Raw genomic sequence first — 21,026 nt, 5'->3', positions numbered from 1 at the left:
CGCGTGCACCTTGGTGCGCACACCTTGGCTGGGTTGCGCGGCCTGGTGGGCACCATGGTGCGCACCAAGGAGCGCTCCGAAGTGTGCTCCAAGGTGCGGCGTGCACGAAGTCGGAGCCCGGTTTGCCCCGGGTACGCACCTCGCGTGCACCTTCGCCGGGGTGGGCACCTCGGCTGGGTTGCGCGCCCTGGTGCGCACCAAGGAGCGCTCCGAAGTGTGCTCCAAGGTGCGGCGTGCACGAAGTCGGAGCCCGGTTTGCCCCGGGTGCGCACCTCGCGTGCACCTTCGGCGGGGTTGCGCGCCCTGGTGGGCACCATGGTGCGCACCAAGGAGCGCTCCGAAGTGTGCTCCAAGGTGCGGCGTGCACGAAGTCGGAGCCCGGTTTGCCCCGGGTGCGCACCTCGCGTGCACCTTCGGCGGGGTTGCGCGCCCTGGTGGGCACCATGGTGCGCACCAAGGAGCGCTCCGAAGTGTGCTCCAAGGTGCGGCGTGCACGAAGTCGGAGCCCGGTTTGCCCCGGGTGCGCACCTCGCGTGCACCTTCGCCGCGGTGGGCACCATGGCGTGCACGAAGTCGGAGCCCGGTTTGCCCCGGGTGCGCACCTCGCGTGCACCTTCGCCGGGGTGGGCACCTCGGCTGGGTTGCGCGCCCTGGTGCGCACCAAGGAGCGCTCCGAAGTGTGCTCCAAGGTGCGGCGTGCACGAAGTCGGAGCCCGGTTTGCCCCGGGTGCGCACCTCGCGTGCACCTTCGCCAGGGTGGGCACCTCGGTGCGCACACCTTCTCAATGTTTTCTTGCCTTTTCTGGAAATTGGTGAAGGCAGCGCATCAAAGGTGCGCACCTCGGTGTGCTCCGAGGTGCGAACCCGAGAGCGCTCCGAGGTGCCCACGAAGTCGAAAGTCGGGTTAATTGCATTGTTTTCCCCGGGTGCGCTCCGAGGTGCGCAACATCGGCGCGCACCAAGGAGGGCTCCGAAGTGTGCTCCAAGGTGCGCACGATGGCGTGCACCTCTGGTGCGCACGATTCGGAGCTCGGTTTGACCGGGGTGCGCACACCTTGGCTGGGTTGCGCACCTTTTGTGCGCTCCAAGGTGCGCACGAAGTCGGAGCTCGGTTTGCCCCGGGTGCGCACCTTCGCCAGGGTGCGCACCTTGATGCGCACGCCTTGGCTGGGCTGCGCACCTTGGTGGGCGCCATGGTGCGCACCTTTCGTGCGCTCCAAGGTGCGCACGAAGTCGGAGCTCGGTTTGCCCCGGGTGCGCACCTTGGTGGGCGCCATGGTGCACTCCGAGGTGCCCAAGATTGGTGCGCACCAAGGAGCGCTCCGAAGTGCGCTCCAAGGTGCGCGCGAAGTCGAAAGTTGGGTTAATTGTCCGGTTTGCCTCGGGTGCGCACCTTGCGTGCACCTTCGCCAGGGTGGGCGCCTTGGTGCGCACACCTTGGCTGGGCTGCGCACACCTTGGCACCCGCGTTTCCTTCATTTTAAATTTTTTTTTTTTACAATCTCTCAAGTGGGAAATTCTATAATCTCAACTTTTTTTGCCTTTTCAGGAAACTTTTGAATGGAGCGCATCATTGGTGCGCTCCGAAGTGTGCTCCAAAGCTCTCTCCAGCTGCGTGCACCTGCCCCGGCCGCGCACCCGGCCCCGCCCAGCTTCGCTCACCTGTCCCGGGCGTCTGGTGCGGAACCTTAGAGTAAGAAACATCACCGTGCACCTTGGCCAACGTGCGCGACTCGACCGAGCGCGCACTGGCCGAGGTGCACACCGATTTCACCTGGGTGCGCGCGCAGCACCTCGGGCGCACCGGGGTGCGCGCACAACGCCCGGGTTGCACCGTGGCCTGTGTGCTCGGGGCGCCTCGGGTGCGCGCTCGGTGTCGCCCCCGCGCGCGCGGTAGTGCGGGCAGCGCACCCCGGCCCGGCCCGGCCCCGACGAGAACGCAAACGGGCAAAAGGTTTATTCAAATAGCATTGCGATGCCCGGCGAAAAACTAAAAAAGGGTGCAACACCGGGACTTCCCGGGAGGTCACCCATCCCAGTACTACTCCGGCCCAAGCGCGCTTAACTGCGGAGTTCTGATGGGATCCGGTGCACTAACGCTGGTATGATCGCACCCGTTATGAGCTTGTCGCAGTGTGTACTTAGCAAACCGCGACCCACGTGCGAATCCACCCCGGCCACCCACCCCCGTCGAGGTGCACACCCTCCCTCGCGAAGTGCGCCCCGTTCGCCAAGTGTGAGCCCTGCCCGGGTGCGCGCACCTTGCTAGGGCGTCGGGTGTGCACCCGGCCCGGCCTACGTGCGTGCACCTGTAGGGGGCGTCGTGTGCGTGCAGTGTCCCGTCTGCAACGCGGTGCCCACACACCACCTCGGGCGCAACGACCTGCGCTCACATGTGGGCCGAGTGCACCTTGGTGCATGTTCGGGGCGCCTCGGGTGCACGCTCGATCTTGCCCCGGTGCACCAAGGCGCTCGGTTTGCCCCGGGTGCGCACTTGGTGCAAGGTGGGCACCCAAAATAGGGATCAAGCACCAAAACACAAGTTTCGGGATGCAAAATGGGACCCAAGGACCACAAATGCGTTCCAAGACCCATGATGGGTCCACGAGAACAAAAATGTGTTCCGAGACTTAATAAACAAATATTGGGTTTTAGGAGAAGAAACATGCTCTGATGCCCAAAACGAGAATCGACCCCGAAAAGGCCACAGGCCAAAAGTGGGATGCGAGACAAAAAAAAATGGGACCCGAGGACCAAAATTGGGTTCCCAGGTCGAAGACAGGGCAACCGGACAAGAAACGACCTCTAAGGCTCGAAATGAGTCCCGACGACTAAAACTTGACAAGAAGCACCCATCAGGCACCCAACTCGACACCCATGGGATGCCGACCCACCCGGGCTTCCACCTAGCACACCTTGGCACCCACCCACCCTCGCACCCAACCTCGCACCCAACTTAGCACCTTTGAACCCACATTGGCACTCACCATGACCCTGGCACCTTGGAACCCACATTGGCACTCACCTTGACCCTGGCACCCACCTTTGCACTCACCTTGGGACCCACCCTGGCTCCCACCTCGGCACCCACCCAGACACCCACCTTGGTTCCTTGGCACCCACCTTGGATCCTTGGCACCCACCCCGACACCCACCTTGGCACGCAACTTGGCTACTTGCCACCCACCTTGGCTCCTTGACGCCCACCCCGACAACCACCCCGTGACCTACCCTGGCTAGGGTTGGTGCACACCCACCCTGGTGCCCACCTTGGCACCCACCCTATGACCCACCTTGGCACGCACCTTAGTACCCACCCCGTTACCCACCCTAGGACCCACCCCGTGACCCACCTTGGCCAGGGTGGGTGCCTTGGTGCGCACAACTTGCCTGGGCTGCACACCAGGGCGGGCTCAAGATGGCACCCGCGTTCCGTTTTTTTCACTATCTTTCAAAACGGAAATTTTAAAATCTCATTTTTTTCTTTTTTTTGCCTTTTCTGGAAATTAGTGAAGGCAGCGCATCAAAGGTGCGCAATGCTGGTGCGAACCCGGGAGCGCTCCGATGTGTGCTCCAAGGTGCGGCGTGCACGAAGTCCGAGCCCGGTTTGCCCCGGGTGCGCACCTCGCGTGCACCTTCGCCGGGGTGAGCACCTTGGCTGGGTTGCGCGCCCTGGTGCGTACCAAGGAGCGCTCTGAAGTGTGCTCCAAGGTGCGGCGTGCACGAAGTCGGAGCCCGGTTTGCCCCGGGTGTGCACCTCGGGTGCGCACCTCGCGTGCACCTTCGCTGCGGTGGGCACCTTGGCTGGGTTGCGCGCCTTGGTGGGCACCATGCAGTGCACGAAGTCGGAGCCCGGTTTGCCCCGGGCGCGCACCTCCGCCAGGGTGGGCACCTTGGTGCGCACAACTTGCCTGGGCTGCGCATCAGGAAGGGCTCAAGATGGCACCCGCGTTCCGTTTTTTTCACTATCTTTCAGAACGGAAATTTTAAAATATCGTTTTTTTTTGCCTTTTCTGGAAATTAGTGAAGGCAGCGCATCAAAGGTGCGCAACGCTGGTGCGAACCTGGGAGCGCTCCGATGTGTGCTCCAAGGTGCGGCGTGCACGAAGTCGGAGCCCGGTTTGCCTCGGGTGCGCCCTGGTGGGCACCATGGTGCGCACCAAGGAGCGCTCCGAAGTGTGCTCCAAGGTGCGGCCTGCACGAAGTCGGAGCCCGGTTTGCCCCGGGTGTGCACCTCGGGTGGGCACCTTGGTGCGCATGCCTTGCCTGGGCTGCGCACCAGGGCGGGCTCAAGATGGCACCCGCGTTCCTTTTTTTTCACTATCTTTCAAAACGGAAATTTTAAAATCTCATTTTTTTTTGCCTTTTTCTGGAAATTAGTGAAGGCAGCGCATCAAAGGTGCGCACCTCGCTGCCCACCACGGTGCGCAACGCCGGTGGGCACCCGGGAGTGCTTCGAAGTGTGCTCCAAGGTGCTGCGTGCACGTTGTCGGAGCCCGGTTTGCCCCGGGTGCGCACCTCGCGTGCACCTTCGTCGGGGTGGGCACCTTGGCTTGGTTTGCCCCGGCTGCGCTCCGAAGCGGGGTTATTGGAGCGCCGCCTCTTTTTTTGTCGGAGCGTTTGGTGGGGTTTCTCGCATTGGCTCTTCCGAGGCCCGGTTGCCACCCTGGCGCGCACGAAGTCGGAAGTAGGGTTAATTGCCCGGGTGCGCACCTTTGCCAGGGTGGCACCTTACCTGGGCTGCGCACCAGGGCGGGCTCAAGATGGCACGCGCGTTCCGTTTTTTTCACTATCTTTCAAAACGGAAATTTTAAAATCTCCTTTTTTTTTTGCCTTTTCTGGAAATTAGTGAAGGCAGCGCATCAAAGGTGCGCACCTCGCTGCCCACCTTGGTGTGCTCTGAGGTGCGCACCCGGGAGCGCTACGAAGTGTGCTCCAAGGTGCGGCGTGCACGTTGTCGGAGCCCGGTTTGCCCCGGGTGCGCACCTCGCCTGCACCTTGGCCGGGGTGGGCACCTTGGCTGGGTTTGCCCAGGGTGCGCTCCGAAGCGGGGTTACTGGAGCGCCCCCTCTTTTTTTGTCAGAGAGTTTGGTGGGGTTTCTCGCATTGGCTCTTCCCAGGCCCGGTTGTTGGGTGCGCTCCCACCCTGGCGCGCGCGAAGTTGGAAGTTGGGTTAATTGCCCGGGCGCGCACCTTCGCCAGGGTGGGCACCTTGGTGCGCAAACCTTGGCTGGGCTGCGCACCAGGGCGGGCTCAAGATGGCACCAGCATTCCCTTTTTCTCACTATCTTTCAAAACGGAAATTTTAAAATCTCGTTTTTTTTTTGCCTTTTATGGAAATTAGTGAAGGCATCGCATCAAAGGTGCGCACCTCGCTGCCCACCTTGGTGTGCTCCGAGGTGCCCACCACGGTGCGCAACGCCGGTGCGAACCCGGGAGCGCCCCGATGTGTGCTCCAAGGTGCGGCGTGCACGAAGTCGGACCCCGGTTTGCCCCGGGTGCGCACCTCGCGTGCACCTTGGTGCGCACACCTTGGCTGGGTTGCGCGGCCTGGTGGGCACCATGGTGCGCACCAAGGAGCGCTCCGAAGTGTGCTCCAAGGTGCGGCGTGCACGAAGTCGGAGCCCGGTTTGCCCCGGGTGCGCACCTTCGCCGCGGTGGGCACCATGGCGTGCACGAAGTCGGAGCCCGGTTTGCCCCGGGTGCGCACCTCGCGTGCACCTTCGCCGGGGTGGGCACCTCGGCTGGGTTGCGCGCCCTGGTGCGCACCAAGGAGCGCTCTGAAGTGTGCTCCAAGGTGCGGCGTGCACGAAGTCGGAGCCCGGTTTGCCCCGGGTGTGCACCTCGGGTGCGCACCTCGCGTGCACCTTCGCTGCGGTGGGCACCTTGGCTGGGTTGCGCGCCTTGGTGGGCACCATGCAGTGCACGAAGTCGGAGCCCGGATTGCCCCGGGCGCGCACCTCCGCCAGGGTGGGCACCTTGGTGCGCACAACTTGCCTGGGCTGCGCACCAGGAAGGGCTCAAGATGGCACCCGCGTTCCGTTTTTTTCACTATCTTTCAGAACGGAAATTTTAAAATCTCGTTTTTTTTTGCCTTTTCTGGAAATTAGTGAAGGCAGCGCATCAAAGGTGCGCAACGCTGGTGCGAACCTGGGAGCGCTCCGATGTGTGCTCCAAGGTGCGGCGTGCACGAAGTCGGACCCCGGTTTGCCCCGGGTGCGCACCTCGCGTGCACCTTGGTGCGCACACCTTGGCTGGGTTGCGCGCCCTGGTGGGCACCATGGTGCGCACCAAGGAGCGCTCCGAAGTGTGCTCCAAGGTGCGGCGTGCACGAAGTCGGAGCCCGGTTTGCCCCGGGTGCGCACCTCGCGTGCACCTTCGCCGCGGTGGGCACCATGGCGTGCACGAAGTCGGAGCCCGGTTTGCCCCGGGTGCGCACCTCGCGTGCACCTTCGCCGGGGTGGGCACCTTGGTGTGCAGACCTTGGCTGGGTTGCGCGCCCTGGTGGGCACCATGGTGCGCACCAAGGAGCGCTCCGAAGTGTGCTCCAAGGTGCGGCCTGCACGAAGTCGGAGCCCGGTTTGCCCCGGGTGTGCACCTCGGGTGGGCACCTTGGTGCGCATGCCTTGCCTGGGCTGCGCACCAGGGCGGGCTCAAGATGGCACCCGCGTTCCTTTTTTTTCACTATCTTTCAAAACGGAAATTTTAAAATCTCATTTTTTTTTGCCTTTTTCTGGAAATTAGTGAAGGCAGCGCATCAAAGGTGCGCACCTCGCTGCCCACCACGGTGCGCAACGCCGGTGGGCACCCGGGAGTGCTTCGAAGTGTGCTCCAAGGTGCTGCGTGCACGTTGTCGGAGCCCGGTTTGCCCCGGGTGCGCACCTCGCGTGCACCTTCGTCGGGGTGGGCACCTTGGCTGGGTTTGCCCCGGCTGCGCTCCGAAGCGGGGTTATTGGAGCGCCGCCTCTTTTTTTGTCGGAGCGTTTGGTGGGGTTTCTCGCATTGGCTCTTCCGAGGCCCGGTTGCCACCCTGGCGCGCACGAAGTCGGAAGTAGGGTTAATTGCCCGGGTGCGCACCTTTGCCAGGGTGGGCACCTTACCTGGGCTGCGCACCAGGGCGGGCTCAAGATGGCACGCGCGTTCCGTTTTTTTCACTATCTTTCAAAACGGAAATTTTAAAATCTCCTTTTTTTTTTGCCTTTTCTGGAAATTAGTGAAGGCAGCGCATCAAAGGTGCGCACCTCGCTGCCCACCTTGGTGTGCTCTGAGGTGCGCACCCGGGAGCGCTACGAAGTGTGCTCCAAGGTGCGGCGTGCACGTTGTCGGAGCCCGGTTTGCCCCGGGTGCGCACCTCGCCTGCACCTTGGCCGGGGTGGGCACCTTGGCTGGGTTTGCCCAGGGTGCGCTCCGAAGCGGGGTTACTGGAGCGCCCCCTCTTTTTTTGTCAGAGCGTTTGGTGGGGTTTCTCGCATTGGCTCTTCCCAGGCCCGGTTGTTGGGTGCGCTCCCACCCTGGCGCGCGCGAAGTTGGAAGTTGGATTAATTGCCCGGGCGCGCACCTTCGCCAGGGTGGGCACCTTGGTGCGCACACCTTGGCTGGGCTGCGCACCAGGGCGGGCTCAAGATGGCACCAGCATTCCCTTTTTCTCACTATCTTTCAAAACGGAAATTTTAAAATCTCGTTTTTTTTTTGCCTTTTATGGAAATTAGTGAAGGCATCGCATCAAAGGTGCGCACCTCGCTGCCCACCTTGGTGTGCTCCGAGGTGCCCACCACGGTGCGCAACGCCGGTGCGAACCCGGGAGCGCCCCGATGTGTGCTCCAAGGTGCGGCGTGCACGAAGTCGGACCCCGGTTTGCCCCGGGTGCGCACCTCGCGTGCACCTTGGTGCGCACACCTTGGCTGGGTTGCGCGGCCTGGTGGGCACCATGGTGCGCACCAAGGAGCGCTCCGAAGTGTGCTCCAAGGTGCGGCGTGCACGAAGTCGGAGCCCGGTTTGCCCCGGGTACGCACCTCGCGTGCACCTTCGCCGGGGTGGGCACCTCGGCTGGGTTGCGCGCCCTGGTGCGCACCAAGGAGCGCTCCGAAGTGTGCTCCAAGGTGCGGCGTGCACGAAGTCGGAGCCCGGTTTGCCCCGGGTGCGCACCTTCGCCGCGGTGCGCACCATGGCGTGCACGAAGTCGGAGCCCGGTTTGCCCCGGGTGCGCACCTCGCGTGCACCTTCGGCGGGGTTGCGCGCCCTGGTGGGCACCATGGTGCGCACCAAGGAGCGCTCCGAAGTGTGCTCCAAGGTGCGGCGTGCACGAAGTCGGAGCCCGGTTTGCCCCGGGTGCGCACCTCGCGTGCACCTTCGGCGGGGTTGCGCGCCCTGGTGGGCACCATGGTGCGCACCAAGGAGCGCTCCGAAGTGTGCTCCAAGGTGCGGCGTGCACGAAGTCGGAGCCCGGTTTGCCCCGGGTGCGCACCTCGCGTGCACCTTCGCCGCGGTGGGCACCATGGCGTGCACGAAGTCGGAGCCCGGTTTGCCCCGGGTGCGCACCTCGCGTGCACCTTCGCCGGGGTGGGCACCTCGGCTGGGTTGCGCGCCCTGGTGCGCACCAAGGAGCGCTCCGAAGTGTGCTCCAAGGTGCGGCGTGCACGAAGTCGGAGCCCGGTTTGCCCCGGGTGCGCACCTCGCGTGCACCTTCGCCAGGGTGGGCACCTCGGTGCGCACACCTTCTCAATGTTTTCTTGCCTTTTCTGGAAATTGGTGAAGGCAGCGCATCAAAGGTGCGCACCTCGGTGTGCTCCGAGGTGCGAACCCGAGAGCGCTCCGAGGTGCGCAACATCGGCGCGCACCAAGGAGGGCTCCGAAGTGTGCTCCAAGGTGCGCACGATGGCGTGCACCTCTGGTGCGCACGATTCGGAGCTCGGTTTGACCGGGGTGCGCACACCTTGGCTGGGTTGCGCACCTTTTGTGCGCTCCAAGGTGCGCACGAAGTCGGAGCTCGGTTTGCCCCGGGTGCGCACCTTCGCCAGGGTGCGCACCTTGATGCGCACGCCTTGGCTGGGCTGCGCACCTTGGTGGGCGCCATGGTGCGCACCTTTCGTGCGCTCCAAGGTGCGCACGAAGTCGGAGCTCGGTTTGCCCCGGGTGCGCACCTTGGTGGGCGCCATGGTGCACTCCGAGGTGCCCAAGATTGGTGCGCACCAAGGAGCGCTCCGAAGTGCGCTCCAAGGTGCGCGCGAAGTCGAAAGTTGGGTTAATTGTCCGGTTTGCCTCGGGTGCGCACCTTGCGTGCACCTTCGCCAGGGTGGGCGCCTTGGTGCGCACACCTTGGCTGGGCTGCGCACACCTTGGCACCCGCGTTTCCTTCATTTTAAATTTTTTTTTTTTACAATCTCTCAAGTGGGAAATTCTATAATCTCAACTTTTTTTGCCTTTTCAGGAAACTTTTGAATGGAGCGCATCATTGGTGCGCTCCGAAGTGTGCTCCAAAGCTCTCTCCAGCTGCGTGCACCTGCCCCGGCCGCGCACCCGGCCCCGCCCAGCTTCGCTCACCTGTCCCGGGCGTCTGGTGCGGAACCTTAGAGTAAGAAACATCACCGTGCACCTTGGCCAACGTGCGCGACTCGACCGAGCGCGCACTGGCCGAGGTGCACACCGATTTCACCTGGGTGCGCGCGCAGCACCTCGGGCGCACCGGGGTGCGCGCACAACGCCCGGGTTGCACCGTGGCCTGTGTGCTCGGGGTGCCTCGGGTGCGCGCTCGGTGTCGCCCCCGCGCGCGCGGTAGTGCGGGCAGCGCACCCCGGCCCGGCCCGGCCCCGACGAGAACGCAAACGGGCAAAAGGTTTATTCAAATAGCATTGCGACGCCCGGCGAAAAACTAAAAAAGGGTGCAACACCGGGACTTCCCGGGAGGTCACCCATCCCAGTACTACTCCGGCCCAAGCGCGCTTAACTGCGGAGTTCTGATGGGATCCGGTGCACTAATGCTGGTATGATCGCACCCGTTATGAGCTTGTCGCAGTGTGTACTTAGCAAACCGCGACCCACGTGCGAATCCACCCCGGCCACCCACCCCCGTCGAGGTGCACACCCTCCCTCGCGAAGTGCGCCCCGTTCGCCAAGTGTGAGCCCTGCCCGGGTGCGCGCACCTTGCTAGGGCGTCGGGTGTGCACCCGGCCCGGCCTACGTGCGTGCACCTGGAGGGGGCGTCGTGTGCGTGCAGTGTCCCGTCTGCAACGCGGTGCCCACACACCACCTCGGGCGCAACGACCTGCGCTCACATGTGGGCCGAGTGCACCTTGGTGCATGTTCGGGGCGCCTCGGGTGCACGCTCGATCTTGCCCCGGTGCACCAAGGCGCTCGGTTTGCCCCGGGTGCGCACTTGGTGCAAGGTGGGCACCCAAAATAGGGATCAAGCACCAAAACACAAGTTTCGGGATGCAAAATGGGACCCAAGGACCACAAATGCGTTCCAAGACCCATGATGGGTCCACGAGAACAAAAATGTGTTCCGAGACTTAATAAACAAATATTGGGTTTTAGGAGAAGAAACATGCTCTGATGCCCAAAACGAGAATCGACCCCGAAAAGGCCACAGGCCAAAAGTGGGATGCGAGACAAAAAAAAATGGGACCCGAGGACCAAAATTGGGTTCCCAGGTCGAAGACAGGGCAACCGGACAAGAAACGACCTCTAAGGCTCGAAATGAGTCCCGACGACTAAAACTTGACAAGAAGCACCCATCAGGCACCCAACTCGACACCCATGGGATGCCGACCCACCCGGGCTTCCACCTAGCACACCTTGGCACCCACCCACCCTCGCACCCAACCTCGCACCCAACTTAGCACCTTTGAACCCACATTGGCACTCACCCTGACCCTGGCACCTTGGAACCCACATTGGCACTCACCTTGACCCTGGCACCCACCTTTGCACTCACCTTGGGACCCACCCTGGCTCCCACCTCGGCACCCACCCAGACACCCACCTTGGTTCCTTGGCACCCACCTTGGATCCTTGGCACCCACCCCGACACCCACCTTGGCACGCAACTTGGCTACTTGCCACCCACCTTGGCTCCTTGACGCCCACCCCGACAACCACCCCGTGACCTACCCTGGCTAGGGTTGGTGCACACCCACCCTGGTGCCCACCTTGGCACCCACCCTATGACCCACCTTGGCACGCACCTTAGTACCCACCCCGTTACCCACCCTAGGACCCACCCCGTGACCCACCTTGGCCAGGGTGGGTGCACCCACCCTGGTGCCCACCTTGGCACCCACCCATCCTAGCACCCAGCCTGTGACCGGGCTTGGAACCCAACCTTGCACCCGCACCCGTCTTGGCCAGTGTGGGTGCGCACCCATCCTGGCACCCACGTTGTGACACACCCTTTAACCCACGCACCCTAGCACCCACGTTGGCACCCACCTTGGAACCCAACCTAGCAACTTGGCACCCACCCCGTGACCCACCTTGGCATCCACCATAGCAGTCGCCGACTTGGCACCCACCTCGGCACCCACCTTGACACTTGTGGACCCACCTTGCCACTCACCCTAGCATCGACCCATCCTAGCACCCACCCTGGCACCTTTGCACGCTAGCACTCACCCATCCTAGCACCTAACCTGTGACCCACCTTGACACTCACCCTCGCACCCACCTTGGAACCCAACCTAGCACCCACCCACCCTGACACCAACCCTAGCACCTACCCACCCTTGCACCCACCCTGTGACCCATCTTGGCACCCACCCATCCTACCACTCAACCTATCACCCACCTTCTCACCCACCTTGGCATCCACCTTAGCACCCACCCACACTGGCACCTTGGCACCCACCTCGGGCAAGGTGGGTGCACACCCACCCTGGCACCCAATTTAGAACCCACCGAGCATGTTACCCACCTTGGCACCCACATTGCAGCCCACCCTAGTACCCACCCTATGACCCACATTGGCATCCACACCCTAGCACCCAGGCACCTCGACACCCGCCTTGACACCCACCCTAGCACTGAACCTGTGACCCACCTTGGAACTCACCCTAGAACCCACCCACCCTGTGAACCACCTTGGCATCCACCTTAGCACCCACCCACCTTGGCACCCACTCTAGCACTCACCCATCCTAACACCCAACTTGTTACCCACCTTGGCACCCGCCCTCGCGTCCACCTTGAAACCCACCCTAGCACCCACCCACGCAGGAGCCCACCTTGGCACCCAACCTAACACCCACGCATCCTGGCACCCAACTTGTGACCCACCTTGGAACCCACCCTAGTACCCACCTTTGAACCCACTATATCACCAACCCACCTTGGCACCCACCCTATGACCCTCTTTGGAATCCACCCTAGCACGCACCCACCCTGGCACCCACCATGGAGCGCACCCTAGCACCCACCCACCTCGGCACGCACCTCAACACCCACCTTGGTGTGCGCACTGCGCCAACCTCTCAAAGACCCTATGTGGTGCGCTCCAAAGTGTACACCTTTGGTGCGCTCCAAGGTGCGCACCTTTGGTGCACACCGAGGTGCACACCAAAGTGTGCACCGAGGTGAGCACCAAAGTGCACTCCAGGGTGCACACCAAGGCGTGCACCTTTGGTGCGGTCAATGCAAACGAATTCGGAAGTTGGGGTCGATGTCCTAATCGCTGCTGCAGACTACACGTATGAGAATCGGACAAATAGCTTTATATAGGGGAGGTGTTGCGTTTGATGGGTCGACTCCCCTGGTTGTGTGCACTGCACCAACTTCAAAGACCCTGTCTTGTTTAAGAAGTCAAAAGTTGGGGTGGATGTCCTAATCATTGCTGCAGTCTACGCATGTATGAGAATCAGACAAATAGCTTATATAGGGGAGGTGTTGCATTCGGTGGGTTGACTCCCCTGGTTGTGCGCACTGCGCCAACCTCAAAGACCCCGCATAGCAGAAGAAGTCGGAAGTCGGATTTTGGTGAGCACCAAGGCGTGCACCTTTGGTGCGGTCAACGCAGACGAATTCAGAAGTTGGGGTGGATGTCCTAATCGTTGTTGCAGGCTACACATGTATGAGAATCAGACAAATAGCTTATATAGGGGAGGTGTTGGGTTTGATGGGTCAACTCCCTTGGTTGTGCGCATTACGCCAACCTCAAAGACCTTGTTTTCGTTAAGAAGTCAAAAGTTGGGGTCAATGTCCTAATGGCTCCTGCAGGCTACACATGTATGAGAATCGGACAAATAGCTTATATAGGGGAGGTGTTGGGTTTGATGGGTCGACTCCCCTGGTTGTGCGCATTACGTCAACCTCAAAGACCTTGTTTTCGTTAAGAAGTCAAAAGTTGGGGTCGATGTCCTAATTGCTCCTGTAGACTACACATGTATGAGAATCAGACAAATAGCTTATATAGGGGAGGTGTTGGGTTTGATGGGTTGACTCCCCTAGTTGTTCGCATTACACCAACCTCAAAGACCTTGTTTTCGTTTAGAAGCCGAAAGTTGGGGTCGATGTCCTAATTGCTCCTGCAGGCTACGCATGTATGAGAATCAGACAAATAGCTTATATAGGGGAGGTGTTGGGTTTGATGGGTCGACTCCCCTGGTTGTGCGCATTGCGCCAACCTCAAAGACCCTGCATTGCGGATGAAGTCGAAAGTCAGAGTTTGGTGTGCTACAAGGTGTGGTCGAAGGTGCTCACCTAGGTGTGCACCTTTGGAGCACAGGAAAAGTGCCCTCCAAAAGTGCGCACCTTTGGAGTGCACAAAAGTGCCCTCCAAAAGTGCGCACCTTTGGAGCGCAGAAAAGTGCCCTCCAAAAAGTGCCCTCCAAAAGTGCGCACCTTTGGAGCGCAGAAAAGTGCCCTCCAAAAAGTGCCCTCCAAAAGTGCGCACCTTTGGAGCGCAGAAAAGTGCCCTCCAAAAAGTGCCCTCCAAAAGTGCGCACCTTTGGAGCGCAGAAAAGTGCCCTCCAAAAAGTGCCCTCCAAAAGTGCGCACCTTTGGAGCGCAGAAAAGTGCCCTCCAAAAAGTGCCCTCCAAAAGTGCGCACCTTTGGAGCGCAGAAAAGTGCCCTCCAAAAAGTGCCCTCCAAAAGTGCGCACCTTTGGAGCGCAGAAAAGTGCCCTCCAAAAAGTGCCCTCCAAAAGTGCGCACCTTTGGAGCGCAGAAAAGTGCCCTCCAAAAAGTGCCCTCCAAAAGTGCGCACCTTTGGAGCGCAGAAAAGTGCCCTCCAAAAAGTGCCCTCCAAAAGTGCGCACCTTTGGAGCGCAGAAAAGTGCCCTCCAAAAAGTGCCCTCCAAAAGTGCGCACCTTTGGAGCGCAGAAAAGTGCCCTCCAAAAGTGCGCACTTTTGGTGCGCACCAAGGCGCTGGTTCGGTCGTTGCAGGCGAGTTCGGAAGTTGGGGTCGATGTCCTGAGCGGAGGTGCAAACTACACAGGTGTCGGAATCGGACAAATAGCTTATATAGGGGAGGTGTATGCTTCGATGGGTCGACTCCCCAGGTTGAGCGCACCGCGCCAACCTCAAAGACCCTACGGTATGGATGAAGTCGGAAGTTGGGTCCGATGACCGATTCGATTAGTAGGTATGCTCATGAGGTCGGAATTTGGGTCCGATGACCTGCCATGTGCAGGAAGGCGAATGTTGACACTGTGCGTTGCAAGGTGCACACCAAGGCGCTGGTGCGGTCTTTTTAGTCGAGTTCGGAAGTTGGGGTCGATGTCCTGATCGGAGGTGCAAGCTACACAGGTGTGGGAATCGGACAAATAGCTTATATAGGGGAGGTGTATGCTTCGTTGGGTCGACTCCCCGGGTTGAGCGCACCGCGCCAACCTCAAAGACCCTACGGTATGGATGAAGTCGGAAGTTGGGTCCGATGACCGATTCGATATGTAGGCATACTCGCGAGGTCGGAATTTGGGTCCGATGACCTGCCACGTGCAGGAAGGCGAATGTTGGCACTGTGCGTTGCAAGGTGCGCACCAAGGCGCTGGTTCGGTCGTTGGAGGCGAGTTCGGAAGTTGGGGTCGATGTCTTGATCGGAGGTGCAAACTACACAGGTGTGGGAATCGGACAAATAGCTTATATAGGGGAGGTGTATGCTTCGTTGGGTCGACTCCCCGGGTTGAGCGCACCGCGCCAACCTCAAAGACCCTACGGTATGGATGAAGTCGGAAGTTGGGTCCGATGACCGATTCGATATGTAGGCATACTCGCGAGGTCGGAATTTGGGTCCGATGACCTGCCATGTGCAGGAAGGCGAATGTTGGGACTGTGCGTCGCAAGGTGCGCACCAAGGCGCTGGTGCCGTCGTTGCAGTCGAGTTCGGAAGTTGGGGTCGATGTCCTGGTCAGAGGTGCAAACTACACAGGTGTGGGAATCGGACAAATAGCTTATATAGGGGAGGTGTATGCTTCGATGGGTCGACTCCCTGGGTTGAGCGCACCGCGCCAACCTCAAAGACCCTACAGTATGGATGAAGTCGGAAGTTGGGTCCGATGGCCGATTCGATACGTAGGCATATTGGCGAGGTCTGAATTTGTGTCCGATGACCTGCCATGCGCAGGAAGGCGGAATTTGGGTCCGATGACCGAGTTGATGGCGTGCCATGCGCAGAAAGGCGGAATTTGGGTCCGATGACCGAGTTGATGTTGATGGCCCGCCATGCACAGGAAGGCGGAATTTGGGTCCGATGACCGATTTGAAGGCGTGCCATACGCAAAAAGGCGGAGTTTGGGTCCGATGACCGAGTTGATATTGATGGCCCGCCATGCGCAGGAAGGCGGAATTTGGGTCCGATGACCTGACATACGCATGGAGTCCGACTCGGGGGCCGATGTTCGATTCGATGACTTGCATTGTGGGTAAAGTCGGAAGTTGTGGTCTTTGACCCGATTCGATGACCAGACTTCGGCTGCTTGAGAATCGGACAAATAACTTATATAGGGGAGGTAGTGTTCTCGAGCATCCTCCCCCCGTGCCCGTTTATGTCGATTGATGCTGGTGCTCGACTGGTTGGAGCGCTCGGATGCAAAAATCTTGCACCAGGATTTATCGATTGTGATGGACACGGCAAGTCTCCTGATTGCTATGCAGGAGCTCATCGTGAATCTCTATGCGGCCTTGGTATGGACTCGACCTGCGGAATGGTTCGGCAATGGTAGTCGCTCCAACACGTCCTTGCAATGGCCACAGAGGTGATTCGACTAGAGCTCCAGTCTAGCTTTTGGGTTGCTTGGCGGACTGGTATAGCCGCGATCGAGTTCCGGCCATGAACGTTTTAGATAGCTCTTGGGCTTTCTGGGACGGAAGTCGGAAGTTTGGGCTGTTGTCCGATTTGATGACCATTCTTCGGATGTGTGAGAATCGGACAAATAACTTATATAGGGGACTGTGTTGTCTCACGCAGCCCCCTCCGTGCCCCTCTATCTCGACCGATGTTGGTGCTTGAAAGGGTTGGGATCGCTCGGATTTATAAACGTGCACCACCATTTGTCGAGTGTGAGGGACGCGGCAGGTCTCCTAAATGCTATGCGGGCGCTCTCTGAGAATCTCTATCCGGCCTCGACACAGACTAGTCTTGCTGAATGGTTTGGCACTGGTAGTCGATCCAACACGTCGTTGTTGTGGCCGCCTAGGCGATTCGATTCGAGCCCCCGTCTAGCTTTTGGGTTGCTTGGCGGATTTTGCCCTATCCGCAAGTGAGCTCGGTCCCTAAACGTTCGAGAAACCCGATTGCTATGCGCCGACTCTCTTTCTTGCGAGCCTCCATCTAGCTTTTGGGTCTCTACGGAACGGAAGTCGGAATCTGGGACCGTTGTTTGATTCGACGAGGCAGACTACGGTTGTGCGAGAATCGGACAAATAACTTATATAGGGGAGGTGTTGACTGGAGCATTCTCCCCCGTGCCCCTCTAACTCGACCAATGCTGGCGCTCGAACGGTGGTAGCGCTCGGATTTTCATTGAGCGCCAGCATTGGTCGATTTAGAGGGGCATGCGAGATTCCCGAATGCTATGCGAGGGCTCTAACGGAAATGTCTATTGGTTTCGGTATGGATGCAATTGCGAGTGGTTCGGCAAAGGTAGTCGTTCCGATGCGTCCATGTCGTGGCCAAATCGATAATTCGATTTGAGCCCTCGTATAGCATTTGGGTCTCTCGATGTGATTCCGCATTCCAGTCCCTTTGGGCACTGCTTGAGCCGCATCCCAGGGGGTTCCCTTCCCAATAATCTGCCTCGCAACCCGATTGCTATGCGGTGAGGCTCCTCGGCCGCCTCGGAACTATCTGTGTATCAGACGCATCGCGGGATAAGGGGTTGGCAACGGTAGTCGCCCCAAGCGCGTCCGATGCTTGGACCATTCCGAGGCGGCCCTGAAGCCTCTTCCGTCTAGCCGTTGGGTCCTTCTCGCCGCATCCCTCGCCTCGCACCCCGATTGCTATGCGGTGAGGCTCCTCGGCCGCCTCGGAACTATCTGTGTATCGGACGCGTCGCGGGATAAGGGGTTGTCACTGGTAGTCGCCCCAAGCGCGTCCGATGCTTGGACCATTCCGAGGCGGCCCTGAAGCCTCTTCCGTCTAGCCGTTGGGTCCTTCTCGCCGCATCCCTCGCCTCGCACCCCGATTGCTATGCGGTGAGGCTCCTCGGCCGCCTCGGAACTATCTGTGTATCGGACGCGTCGCGGGATAAGGGGTTGTCATTGGTAGTCGCCCCAAGCGCGTCCGATGCTTGGACCATTCCGAGGCGGCCCTGAAGCCTCTTCCGTCTAGCCGTTGGGTCCTTCTCGCCGCATCCCTCGCCTCGCACCCCGATTGCTATGCGTTGAGGCTCCTCGGCCGCCTCGGAACTATCTGTGTATCGGACGCGTCGCGGGATAAGGGGTTGTCACTGGTAGTCGCCCCAAGCGCGTCCGATGCTTGGACCATTCCGAGGCGGCCCTGAAGCCTCTTCCGTCTAGCCGTTGGGTCCTTCTCGCCGCATCCCTCGCCTCGCACCCCGATTGCTATGCGGTGAGGCTCCTCGGCCGCCTCGGAACTATCTGTGTATCGGACGCGTCGCGGGATAAGGGGTTGTCACTGGTAGTCGCCCCAAGCGCGTTCGATGCTTGGACCATTCCGAGGCGGCCCTGAAGCCTCTTCCGTCTAGCCGTTGGGTCCTTCTCGCCGCATCCCTCGCCTCGCACCCCGATTGCTATGCGGTGAGGCTCCTCGGCCGCCTTGGAACTATCTGTGTATCGGACGCGTCGCGGGATAAGGGGTTGTCACTGGTAGTCGCCCCAAGCGCGTCCGATGCTTGGACCATTCCGAGGCGGACCCGAAGCCTCTTCCGTCTAGCCGTTGGGTCCTTCTCGCCGCATCCTTCGCCTCGCACCCCGATTGCTATGCGGTGAGGCTCCTCGGCCGCCTCGGAACTATCTGTGTATCGGACGCGTCGCGGGATAAGGGGTTGTCACTGGTAGTCGCCCCAAGCGCGTCCGATGCTTGGACCATTCCGAGGCGGACCCGAAGCCTCTTCCGTCTAGCCGTTGGGTCCTTCTCGCCGCATCCCTCGCCTCGCACCCCGATTGCTATGCGGTGAGGCTCCTCGGCCGCCTTGGAACTATCTGTGTATCGGACGCGTCGCGGGATAAGGGGTTGTCACTGGTAGTCGCCCCAAGCGCGTCCGATGCTTGGACCATTCCGAGGCGGACCCGAAGCCTCTTCCGTCTAGCCGTTGGGTCCTTCTCGCCGCATCCCTCGCCTCGCACCCCGATTGCTATGCGGTGAGGCTCCTCGGCCGCCTTGGAACTATCTGTGTATCGGACGCGTCGCGGGATAAGGGGTTGTCACTGGTAGTCGCCCCAAGCGCGTCCGATGCTTGGACCATTCCGAGGCGGACCCGAAGCCTCTTCCGTCTAGCCGTTGGGTCCTTCTCGCCGCATCCCTCGCCTCGCACCCCGATTGCTATGCGGTGAGGCTCCTCGGCCGCCTTGGAACTATCTGTGTATCGGACGCGTCGCGGGATAAGGGGTTGTCACTGGTAGTCGCCCCAAGCGCGTCCGATGCTTGGACCATTCCGAGGCGGCCCCGAAGCCTCTTCCGTCTAGCCGTTGGGTCCTTCTCGCCGCATCCCTCGCCTCGCACCCCGATTGCTATGCGGTGAGGCTCCTCGGCCGCCTTGGAACTATCTGTGTATCGGACGCGTCGCGGGATAAGGGGTTGTCACTGGTAGTCGCCCCAAGCGCGTCCGATGCTTGGACCATTCCGAGGCGGCCCTGAAGCCTCTTCCGTGTAGCCGTTGGGTCCTTCTCGCCGCATCCCTCGCCTCGCACCCCGATTGCTATGCGGTGAGGCTCCTCGGCCGCCTTGGAACTATCTGTGTATCGGACGCGTCGCGGGATAAGGGGTTGTCACTGGTAGTCGCCCCAAGCGCGTCCGATGCTTGGACCATTCCGAGGCGGACCTGAAGCCTCTTCCCTCTAGCCGTTGGGGCTTTCTCGCCGCATCCCTCGCCTCGCACCCTGATTGCTATGCTGTGAGGCTCCTCGGCCGCCTTGGAACTATCTGTGTATCGGACGCATCGCGGGATAAGGGGTTGGCAGTGGTAGTCGCCCCAAGCGCATCCGATGCTTGGACCATTCCGAGGCGGCCCTGCAGCCTCTTCCGTCTAGCCGTTGGGGCCATCTCGCCGCATCCCCCACCTCGCACCACGATTGCTATGCGGTGAGGCTCCTTGGCCGCCTCGGAACTATCTGTGTATCGGACGCATCGCGGGATAAGGGGTTGTCACTGGTAGTCGCCCCAAGCGCGTCCGATGCTTGGACTATTCCGAGGCGGCCCTGCAGCCTCTTCCGTCTAGCCGTTGGGGCCATCTCGCTGCATCCCCCACCTCCTCGGCCGCCTCGGAACTATCTGTGTATCGGACGCATCGCGGGATAAGGGGTTGGCAGTGGTAGTCGCCCCAAGCGCGTCCGATGCTTGGACTATTCCGAGGCAGCCCTGCAGCCTCTTCCGTCTAGCCTTTGGGGCCATCTCGCCGCATCCCTCGCCTCGCACCCCGATTGCTATGCGGTGAGGCTCCTCGGCCGCCTGGGAACTATCTTCGTATCGGACGCATCGCGGGATAAGGGGTTGTCACTGGTAGTCGCCCCAAGCGCGTCCGATGCTTGGACTATTCCGAGGCGGCCCTGTGGCCTCTTCCGTCTAGCCGTTGGGGCCATCTCGCCGCATCCCCCACCTCGCACCCCGATTGCTATGCGGTGAGGCTCTTCGGCCGCCTTGGAACTATCTTCGTATCGGACGCATCGCGGGATAAGGGGTTGTCACTGGTAGTGGCCCCAAGCGCGTCCGATGCTTGGACTATTCCGAGGCGGCCCTGCAGCCTCTTCCGTCTAGCCGTTGGGGCCATCTCGCCGCATCCCCCACCTCGCACCCCGATTGCTATGCGGTGAGGCTCCTCGGCCGCCTTGGAACTATCTTCGTATCGGACGCATCGCGGGATAAGGGGTTGTCACTGGTAGTCGCCCCAAGCGCGTCCGATGCTTGGACTATTCCGACGCGGCCCTGTGGCCTCTTCCGTCTAGCCGTTGGGGCCATCTCGCCGCATCCCCCACCTCGCACCCCGATTGCTATGCGGTGAGGCTCCTCGGCCGCCTTGGAACCATCTTCGTATCGGACGCATCGCGGGATAGGGGGCTGTCACTGGTAGTCGCCCCAAGCGTGTCCGATGCTTGGACCATTCCTAGGCGGCCCTGAAGCCTCTTCCGTCTAGCCGTTGGGGCCTTCCCGCCCCATCCCTCGCCTCGCACCCCCGATTGCTATGCGGTGAGGCTCCTCGGCCGCCTTGGAACCATCTGTGTATCGGACGCATCGCGGGATAAGGGGTTGGCACTGGCAGTCGCCCCAAGCGCGTCCGATGCTTGGACCATTCCGAGGTGGCCCTGAAGCCTCTTCCGTCTAGCCGTTGGGGCCTTCCCGCCCCATCCCTCGCCTCGCACCCCGATTGATATGCGGTGAGGCTCCTCGGCCGCCTTGGAACTATCTGTGTATCGGACGCAT

The 21,026-nt window shown here is 60.9% G+C and overlaps 2 non-coding genes across 2 annotated transcripts; both read right to left on the bottom strand.

The window, feature by feature from the left end:
- Positions 1 to 1,997: 1,997 nt before the first annotated feature.
- Positions 1,998 to 2,116, bottom strand: LOC131868897 (5S ribosomal RNA). Its single transcript, XR_009367298.1, has one exon. It is a non-coding gene; the product is annotated as a 5S ribosomal RNA (ribosomal RNA).
- A 7,759-nt stretch (positions 2,117 to 9,875) lies between these two features.
- Positions 9,876 to 9,994, bottom strand: LOC131868904 (5S ribosomal RNA). Its single transcript, XR_009367305.1, has one exon. It is a non-coding gene; the product is annotated as a 5S ribosomal RNA (ribosomal RNA).
- Positions 9,995 to 21,026: the final 11,032 nt, after the last annotated feature.

Source organism: Cryptomeria japonica, unplaced genomic scaffold, assembly GCF_030272615.1.
Source record: "Cryptomeria japonica unplaced genomic scaffold, Sugi_1.0 HiC_scaffold_224, whole genome shotgun sequence".
NCBI lineage: Eukaryota > Viridiplantae > Streptophyta > Pinopsida > Cupressales > Cupressaceae > Cryptomeria > Cryptomeria japonica.
This window is presented reverse-complemented; position numbering and strand designations above follow the sequence as displayed.